At 44.4% G+C, this 10714-nt stretch overlaps 1 protein-coding gene across 1 annotated transcript in view; it reads right to left on the bottom strand.

The window, feature by feature from the left end:
- Positions 1 to 10714, bottom strand: part of NLN (neurolysin) — a 218432-nt gene that overhangs the window by 168178 nt on the left and 39540 nt on the right. The gene's annotated exons all lie outside the window — the stretch shown is intronic.

The raw sequence follows: 10714 nt of genomic DNA, 5'->3' as shown, positions 1-10714 counted from the left end.
GGGAAGTGACTCGTTCACTTCAAGGGAGCTTCCTTCAGTTGTCTTTGATGCCCACAGGCCTTGAAAGATTCCTGTATGGTGTACATGCACAGACTATGCAGCAGACTGGAAGGGAGATGAAGTTCAGCCTAAACGTCCAGAGTACCCAGACGGTAGAAGAAGTGGAGTCTGAATTAAATCTTGTCCCATGACGAATCTAGGGACGGTTCAGGGGATCTTCTCAGGGGAGGTTCTGGACAGGGGGGGAGGGGGTTACTCCCATGTCCTTTGCCAAGTTTCACGCCAGAGCGGGAGCCAACAGCTCCCAGAGCTGGTTTGAACTGGACTATGCACGGAGGCACCAAATGTGCCCCTCATGCAGACTTCGTGGCACTGGCAAGCACACCCACCCGGTCCCAATACACTAAATCCTGTCTGGGAGGTGGTCCCACCTCCCTGTGACAGGATGCCTATTGTTCTGCCTTTCCCTGCTCCAGTTTGGCTCAGCAGCAGGGTGGCAGAATCGTGTCTCTGGTCAGCAGCAACCATTTTGTGCTGTCCGCGCCTGAAAAGCTGGTACCCGGAATACGGAGAGCCTAACGGAGGAACTTCCAGTGCTTGAAATCATACCCCGACACCGTTTACGGTGTCTGGGTATGATCCCAACATTTCGATACCAAACATGATAGGATTCATTGCAGCCAATTTCGAGATGGTCATCGCGTAATTAAGAGGTGCCCCTCTATATGGTATATGGCTGCTTGACTTACAACCCGGGAGAATGGACTCCATAGGCTGTAGGGGTGTCCTGCTCATGCAGGGGCACTCTCCCACTTGGAACCAAGCACCCTGCCTTCAGGATTGCAAAGGCCTGCTCTAGGGGTGACTTATAGGTTTTAAGTGAAGAGACCCTAGATATTGGAAACCTATATCTTTAGTAAGTGGTGATAGCACCAGCTTACACAGACTGCAATGGCAAGCCTGTAGTTCCAGTTTGAGTGGTCTCCCATGGGTGGCATAATGCATGCTTCAGCCCATATGGGAACTCTGGGGTACCTATGCCCTGGGTACCTTAGTGCCACATACTAGGGACTGATAAGGGTACTCCAGTATCCAAGCTGGGATGTACCCAAGTACTGAACATAACAATTTAAGGGAGAAAGCAGAGAGACTGGGGTCCTGATTAGCAGAATAGTCAATAACAGCTTAGCACCAGGCAAAAAGTGGGGGTAACCATAAAAGCAGATCCTACTTTCCTACAAACATACAATATGTAAAAATAACCATAATTAAAAGTGCATGTTCACAAATCAAAAAAAATGCCCTTGCGTGTGTGATATAATATCTTCCAAAATCCATATAACCTCACGACAGCATTTACCCACAATCCTAGGAGTTTAACCAGATGTAATGCAACATGTTAAAAAACTATTCTGTGCCTATCTAGGGGTGTCTTGCTCTTGGGGCTGATCATTTGGTATGCACACTGTTTGCTGCTTGATATTTCCAAGCGATTTTTGGACCAATGAGGAATGTCTCCTCTAAGATTTTGAGACTCACTGAGCGCATTGAAATTTAAATAGTGAGGCATTAGTCTATGGGCAACTCTATTGATCTAACGATACGCTTCACTGCCCTAAAATCAAGCTGCAGTTGTTCCATTGCCTAATTTTCTATGCTATTTATATACACCTATACCATAAAAACATACTATACCTTTGGATTAAAAAAAAGAGTACTTAAAACCAAGTAATCAATATTCCCTCAATTAACTCGGTTAAAAACCTGATTATTGAATTAGTCTATTACATTAGACTGTATCTTTGGTCCTTTTGCAACAATTCAGCCATAATACAGTTATATTTTACCAGTGTGGGGTCTAAATGGTCTCCCAACACCTCTACATATAAATCCTGCCCATTAAAATGCATTACCCGTATTAGACCAGGCAAACCCGTAATATATTTTGCCCTGGACCCGCCCGCAAAGGGTTGGCCATTGGGCTTAGATGGAACTGCTAGGCTCTCAGAGAATACTTTTCCAGTGTATGAGCTGGCGCCTGAAAATGGGATCTACAGGAGAGGTGTTTTTCCTAAATCCTGCTTGGAAAGGACTCAGGATGTTATGAGCCTGCATCCGGTCCTGGAGGCGTGCCAATAGTACCCGGGCAAAGACTTTCTGCGTTACATAAATTAAACTGATGGGTGTATAGTTGACTGGTAAAAGTAGGGAACTCTTCTTATAGAATGGAAGATTTCAGCTCCAGCCCAAGTTTTAGGGATCGGTATTCCCGCAGCATCGCATTAAAAAATGCCCACAAGTATGGCCCCCAAATTGTTGGTTCTGAGCGTAAAAAATCCCTCTGTATTTTGTCTAGCCCCGGCGCTTTTTGAAGGGCTATTTTATGTATAGCACTTAATATCTCAGTCAGTGTTATATTTAGAGACTCTCTGGGTATGTTCTGTTGTAAATTGTTATTTAAGTGTACAGACTTACCCTCAAAAAAGTATGGTATATAGGGCATGGTAATGATCTTTCCAGGTTTCCGCTGCAATGTTGGGCTTGTGAACACCTTTACCTTCTCTGCAACCTGAGTTAACTATGTTCCAAAAGGCCTTCTGCACATTATCTGACAAAGCTCTTCTTAGAGAGTCCTGATTATCCTTCTCTCAGGGTTTTTTTCCAAAACAAATTTTTAATATGAGGCCCGCTCAGATTTAATTTGTGGCCTATCTTTAGACTTGATGGCATCTAGCAATGCCAATTTTTCCTCCCGGCACCTACGATCGAACCAAGAGTGTGGGGGCTTCCTTTTCCCTCTGGGATGCCCTGCTTGAAAAAATACACCGGCTAGTTTGGTCGTTAGTACTTTATGGGTCTCTGCAACCCATATTAATGAGGTAATTGCACCTTCTTCTGTTATGATCTTGTTCACATCCTGTAAAGAAGAGCTAACAGCCTTGTATATGGCAGCCATCATACCATGGGATTGTTGCATAACCGACCAATGTATTCTTCTCCTATTACTGTTGAGTGTTAGCCTATCATCTGGGGGTATATTTGCTGGAGATTCAGTTCAACTGACCTGTAGCTCCAGTTCCGGAGTCAATGCGTTGCGATCACTGTCATGCAAAGTTAGCACAGCAAAGTCAACAACCCTATGCCACATCCTGGTTTCTACCAGGATGTAGTCTACTGTAGAAGAATGGCCCACCCTATTGAAAGTATGCTTCCCTGGGGAGTCCGATTTTGTACGTCCATTACAAGTCCTTACTGATTAAATTGAGGTGAGGGATTTGATCTGAAAGGCCAATTGGGTCCAGGCCCTAATAGGTGGAATATTCGGCTTGGAAATATCCCATATCCCATCTTTTTCACAGACAGCTTCGCCAGGGGCTCAAATTGGCAGTTAAAATTGCCTTCCATAACCATAAAGGCGCTATTCATGATAGCGGACTGTAGAGATGCCAGTCGGTCCATAGTCAGAGATTCTTTCCTGATCTTACGAGTCTAGAGTAGACATTGACCAGTGCTATTCTAAACTTGGGGGTGAAAGTGAGTAGGACACACTGGATATCATTGGAGGAAAACTCCATCTCCTTAGCTGTGCATCCCAAGTGCTTACCTACCCAGGGTTGTGAAATTTGATTAAATATCTACTTGTGAATGGGGCAGGTTGCTTCATAAATCAACTTGTCTAGTTACAAAATGTACTTGTCCCTTTGGTGCCATGTAGTGCGGCGACAAATCATGGCAGCAATCTCATTATATAATCGCTCTGATATAGCCTCTCTGATTATGCCAGGTCTCATACCATAGTAGTGTTTGAATACTTACAATCCCTTTATGTTGCCACGTTTCCACAGATCTACATGCTGGGGCTGAAGGTAGTGGTAAGCAATAATTCCAGGGTTAGAATGCCCTTTGGAGTCTGTGCAAAACCACTCACTTGCATGTTTTAAGAGTTTTCAACAACTCTTCTCTAAACTTTTCCCTTACTAAGAAATGTTGGAAATGTACTCCTGACAATGGCAGACGTAAACCTTCTTCCACAGTTGGGAAAAAGCGGTTGGAGGGAAAGTGAACTTGCAAACATTCAGATTTTCGCATGAGCAAATCTACACATGCATATTTGCTCATGCTAAAATACAGTTCACAAATATTTTCTAGGAGCACTATTTCTTGTCCTACTTCTGTAAATTCTTGGGAATTCACGAAAGCTATATAGCTGCACTTAATGCAAGAACATATACCATGGGTGCACTTTTTAGACTTTCTTTAATAATTGGGCCCCTAATTTGGTCTGCCGTGGACCATGACCTTTTGCGTTTATTAAAATTCTGTCTCTGTCTCTCTCTTGCTCTACATCGTCTGGCTTCACTGTGAGCGACAGCATTCTGCTCTTTCACAAGAGCTTATCGGCACACAAAGTAGTTTTGTTCAGTGACAGTAACTACTGTGGTAGTGTGTGTTTTTTGAGACCAAAAACTATTTTTGATTTTGCCAATGTTTGTTATAATGGTGAGGGCCCGGCAGCTCCCACACCATTAAGTCACAACAGGGATGTGGAATTCCTTTATCCCGACGCCCAGGACATATTGTTTAGGGTCAAGGGCAACAAGTTTTAATGTGTATTTTTTCCTAGGGACAAGTAGGCCCAAACCCCTACAGCATAAACCCTTTGGCTGCAAGTTTGCAGTAACACATTATGGATAAGGGAAGGGCATTGTCTGCAATTAAGGTAATATTTGTGTCCATGTGTTAATGCTGTTCAAACTTGTATCTACGGTTCATTAATGCAAAAGCTTTATTATTAGGGCGAGTGCTCTAAGCAAATGTTGTAAGTCCAGACTGCACTACTGACAGTGGTTCCAGTATAAAAATGTGCACACACATTTTCAAAGATTAGCAATATGAAGCTATGAATAATGCTCCCAGAATGGTTTGTGATTAGATGCAAATATTTGCAGAAGCTCGAAAGCAAGATTGACAAGTCTTTGCTTTTAAAATAAAATGTTCACAAAAAATGCAAGTAGGAAAAAAAACATTTAGCTAAACTACTGTAACATATTAGGTACCATTTCTTTGCAGCATCATTTAGTAAAATGTGTTGATGTATGCTAGTATTTCCCAAAGATATTCATAATGGAAAATCAGCGTAGCTAGTTTCAATAAGATTATGAAAAACATAAAAATAAACAAGCGTTTACAAAACCAGCAGGTCTGAAATTGATGGTCAGCTTTTTGGTTTTGTCAATGTGCGATTTGTTTTGGCATGGTTTTTGTAAAACCTTATTGGCGTGGGAGCTGCCGGGCCCTCACAATTATAACAAACGTTTGCAAAAGCAGAAAAAAAAATTTGGGTCTCAAAAAACACACATTGCCACAGTACCTCCTGGCACAGAACGAAACTACTCTGTGTGCAGATATGCTCCTGGTAAAAGAGCAGAATGCTGTCACCCACAGTGAAGCCAGCTATAGACCGAGCGAGAGACCAAATGTTAGTAAGCACAAAAGGTCATGGTTAACACCAGACCTAATTAGGGGCCGAATTATTAAAGGAAGTCTCAAAAGTGCACCCATGGTATATGTCCACACAATAAGTGCAGATATACAACTTTCATGAATTCACAAGAATATTCAGAATTAGGCCAATAAATAGTACTCCTAGAAAATATTTGTGAACTGCATTTTAGCATGAGCAATTATGCATGTGTAAATTTGCTCATGCAATAATCTGTGTTTGCAAGTTCACTTTTCCTCCAGTCACTTTTTTCCCAATCCTGGATGAAGTTTTACATCTGCCATTGTCAGGAGTATAGTTCCAACCTTTCTCAGTTTGGGAAAAGATTAGAGAAGAGTTGGTGAAAACCCTAAAACATGCAAGTTAGTAGATTTGCACAGACTAAAAGGGGCATTCCACCCGGGAACTATTGCTTACCACTACCTTCAGCACCGGGTATGTAGATCTACGGAAACATGGCAACAATGTTGGCTCAATGCGGATACAGTTATTGAACCTGGCCTCGCACTCCCTTTGGGATTCAACATTCGAACTATTAATAGAGAGACCAGAGGTGGGGGTCTGGCGGTAATTTTTAAATCTCCTCTTCACTGCACTTTCGTTAGTGAGGACATTGCAGGCTGCGAGTGTGCCCGCTTTTCCATCTCACTCAATGCTAACTTCTCTCTCTCGGGCCTTTTGGTCTATCGCCCCCCTGGGCCCTCAGCAGAATTCAAAGTTGCAATCATGGAAGCTGTCCATGTATTGGCTACAAGAACAGCCAACTTTACCCTTATCGGCGACCTAAATATTCACTTTGACCATCCATCAGACTCAGACGTCAGCTCCCTGATTGCTGATCTTGAAGCCTGTCAATTAAGACAACTGGTACTGGGTCCACTCACATGGCTGGACACCTACTGGATCCTGTCTTCTCCAATATTCCCTCCCTCCAGGTCAAACCCCCCAGCCCGGTCTGCTGGTCAGACCATTATCTCATAACCATTCTCCTCCCACAGGTGGGGGCCACGCCCAGACCCTCGTCCAGGGTCACTCTCAAACGCAGTTGGCACAAACTTAAACTGGATGATTTGCTGGCCCTTTTGACTTCCTGCCCTCCTACCCTTGATAACACCGACCCAGAACAAGCCTATAACGCTATCTGTGAGTGGATATATGCGGCACTAGACTCTCTCATTCCGGCTAAATGGTCTAAGGGCCGTGATTCCGGCTCTAATCCCTGGTACACGGATTCCCTTGCCGCTATGCGGACTGTTTGCAAACAATGCGAACGAGCCTGGAGGAAGAGTTACAGTCCCTCAGCAACAAAACAGTATCAGGATGCTATTAAAAATTACCACAAAGCCATACAGTTAGCTCGAACCACCTTCATCATCAATCAGATAGCATCCAGCAATAACCCTACGAAATGCATTTTTAAGATCCTTAGCGACCTGAAAAAGAGGAAAGATCTGCCTACATCTATCATCACCTTCGGAAAACAATGTGATGAACTCGCTACCTACTTCATTCAAAAAGTTGAAACCATATACAAAGCTTTTTCCAACTGTCCCAGGGTCTCGAGTGCCCTTCAATACCTATAACTTATGCCACGCTGGAGGTCATTCCTTCCATCTCACAGGAGGGGCTCCTTGCTCTTAGCACCAAAGTTAAATCGGGATCTCCTCTTGACCCCATGAGACCGGCTCAATTCAGAGAGTGCCTATCCGTTCTTCTTACACCCTTACTTTTGACCATTAATTCCTCATTTAGCAAGGCTTCGGTTCCCTTATCTTGGAAACAAGCCAAGGTGCTTCCACTGTTAAAGAAACCGCTTTTGGACCCCACTAAGCCCGAAAACTTCCGCCCGATCTCCCTCTTGCCCTGGGTTGCCAAAGTGGCGGAGGCACACGTCAATAAAGTTCTCTCTGACTTTTTAAATAACAATATGATCTTAGACCGGTCTCAGAATGGATTCCGTGCTGGCCACAGCACCGAAATAGCTCTTCTAGTGGTGAGTGAACATCTGCGTTCCATCCTAGATGAAGGTCAAACAGCGGCACTCGTATTGCTCGATCTGAGTGCCGCGTTTGACACAGTATCCCACCAGATCCTTCTGCATCGGTTAGAAGAAGTCGGAGTAAAAGATCTTGCCCGTGAATGGTTCCGCTCCTTCCTGTCAGACAGATCTTTTCAGGTCTATGCTCCCCCTTTTGCTTCCTCCATTAAACCTATTGAGCAGGGGGTTCCACAGGGCTCGGCCTTAAGTTCGGCCCTGTTCCACCTTTATGTTCAGCCCTTGGCAGCAGTCGCTCGCAACCATGGCCTTTCCATGGTCTCCGATGCGGACGACAACCAGCTGATGGTGGCTCTTTCGGATGACTATGCTAACGCCGCCACCCAGTTCCGGACAGGCTTCGAGGCGGTTGCGGGCTGGCTGACGGAGAATTGTCTCCAGCTCAACGCCAGTAAATCCGAGGTCCTTCTGGTGGGTAAGGACAAGGGGCTCTGGAACTCTCAATGGTGGCCTCCCTCCTTGGGCCCCGCCCCCGCCCCTAAGCTGGTGGTAAAGAACCTCAGGCTTCTGCTTGATTCGACCCTGGGCTTTCGAGAGCACACCAAGAAAACCGCTGGCACTTGCTTCGGTCTGCTACGCGGCTTAAGGCCCATTGTCCGGTTCTTCGATTCATCTACACGCCAACTTATAGTCCAGGCTACTATCCTCTCCAGACTTGATTATGCGAACTCCTTGCTGCTGGGCGCCAATAAGGCGGAACTGAACCGTTTGCAGCGCGTCCAGAACACAGCGGCACGTGCCATACTTGGACTTTCAAGATCGTGCTCTGGAGCCGGGGCCGTCCGTCGCCTCCACTGGCTCCCGATCTCTAAAAGGGTTGAGTTTAAGACTCTATGCCTCACCTTTAAAATTCGAAAGCTCTCTACACCTGAGATCCTGTCGGGCCTGATCTCCCCTTACATCCCTAGCCGCATGTTGCGCTCTTCCCAACTGATCCTGGCTTCTGTCCCCAGAGTCAAACGATCTAGAGCTGGTGGTAAGTCCTTCCGTCTCCTTGCCGCCAAGCTGTGGAATTCCCTCCCTTTGAAGATCCGCAGCTTAGAGTGTCTAACATCCTTCCGTAAGGCTATCAAAACCTTTCTTTTTCCCATAGCCTAACCTTCTCTCGCTTGGAAACTGCTATTAGCGCCGGGACGCCCCTTCGTTGGGGCAGCTGCGCGCTTTATAAATGGTTTTAACATAACATAACATAAAATAAGGGAATGGCTAGTATTCAAAACCCTACTATGGTATGAGCCCTGGCATAATCATATCAGAGCTCTTATATAATGAGATTGCTGCCATAATTTGTCGTCGCGTTACATGGCACAAAAGGGACAACTGGATTTTGTTACAGGACAAGTAGATTTATGAAGCAACCTGCCCCATGGAGAAGAGATATTTTATTAAATTACACACCTCTGGACAACAATATCACCCTCTGAGACTCGCAGGGGCCCCTCCCCCTTGGTCCTGACTGGACGCCACTGTTGAATGAGGTGTTGATTTTTTTTTTAAATTGTTTTTATTAACAGTTTTACATAGCATCAGAATTACATATCAGTGTTCCCCACCATTTATGGCGCAACAGATTGACAATATCTCACAAGAACTCAACATTAAAACAACTGGTCAGTAGGTAAGGTGAGTCCACATGGATCGATTTATATTTCCCGCAGTCAAGAGACAGATCTTGTATGTCATTTACATAGTACCTTTTTACACAGTTCATTGCCACACATTAAACACTGGAGAACCCCATACCCATAGACATTCAGAGGCGATCAGTTGTATGGATGAGGTGTTGATTTGAGAACATAGGGCTTCCAGCGTTCCTGAGCTGTTGTCCTGTTCTGAAATCGTTAGGGTGTTGGTAGGTGCGCGTGGTTGGGTGTTATCGTACTGACACTTATCCAAAGACCCTTCCCTGTCCCCTCCTATTTCCCTTTGATCTTCCTTCCCACATTCCGTATAGATTCACTGCAATTCACATTTTTTAAATGTTTTTATTACATGTGTTGCTTTACTATTTGAACAATCAAAACATATACAGCTCCGCAACAATGGAGGTTAAGGGATGACTATGGTCGAGTGGCATTAGTTCTGTTACTTATCAGCTATGAATCTATGCGCCACATTGGTTGTCTGCATAGCAATGTCTACGGAGTTAACATACAGAGGAGCTTTTGAATAATAAATCAAGGCTTAAAACTATCCACTCTCCTACAATCAGAACAACGGTTGTGACTTCACTTGGCTTCATTCATTCTCTGGCGTGCACAGCGGTCTATTGCCTAATAAAGGTGACTACTGCAGGGCTACCCAGTGGAAATGGGAACAGGGTGGGTCACCCTGCCCGACACATCAGCTTCACTGCAATTCATACAAATATTATCTAAAATAAATTAAAGCAACATGTGTGACTACCTTACAGAGACAACGATAAGAGCATACTTAGCACTATTTCGTTTCTGGAGGAAGTTTTTAGTGTACCTTCAAGACATGTTATCTGAATACCAAAAATCAGTTTGAAAAAGGATTGGCTAGAATATATTTTCCTTCCTGTCCCTGCCCAGATGTTTTGAGCTAATGTATGAGAGGTCTTGCTAAAAACGTTCAAAGGAGATGTGGCATGGGGAATATTATTAACACCACACTACTGCACTAGAAGAAGTAAAGGCTTGTTTATCCCATTGTTAATCCAGGACTCCTAGTCCCAAAGCTCAAAGAGAAAACCTGGACTGGACCAACTGCTCACACATGTCCATCCCCATACATTTATGGACAACCTAATTCACAGTCAGAGCCTCCTTCTCATTTACACAATACCTCAGGTCTGGACTATTCAACAGAGATGACAGAACAACAAATGACCTTCCTATTTGTTCCTGGGAAGCGCTACTGCTATGCCATATGTACAGATATCAGTGGTAACAATACTTTGGGCTAAGTGATTAATCATTCCCAAAGCCCTCATCTGACACATTTTCCTTAATGCTCCTGAACACTTTCACAGTCTTTTGACCCCTACAAAAGCACTTCTTCTAGACTATAAACTGTGCTGGATTAGTTTAACAAAAGAAACCAAATGCATGTGCGGTGACAGGTCCGACGAATCCTTGGAGCACGTTCTGTGCATTTCACCTGCTGCCAAAAGTTCGGTATAGGGGCGTGGC

This window comes from Triturus cristatus, chromosome 2_1 (genome assembly GCF_964204655.1).
Source record: "Triturus cristatus chromosome 2_1, aTriCri1.1, whole genome shotgun sequence".
Taxonomy (NCBI): domain Eukaryota; kingdom Metazoa; phylum Chordata; class Amphibia; order Caudata; family Salamandridae; genus Triturus; species Triturus cristatus.
This window is presented reverse-complemented; position numbering and strand designations above follow the sequence as displayed.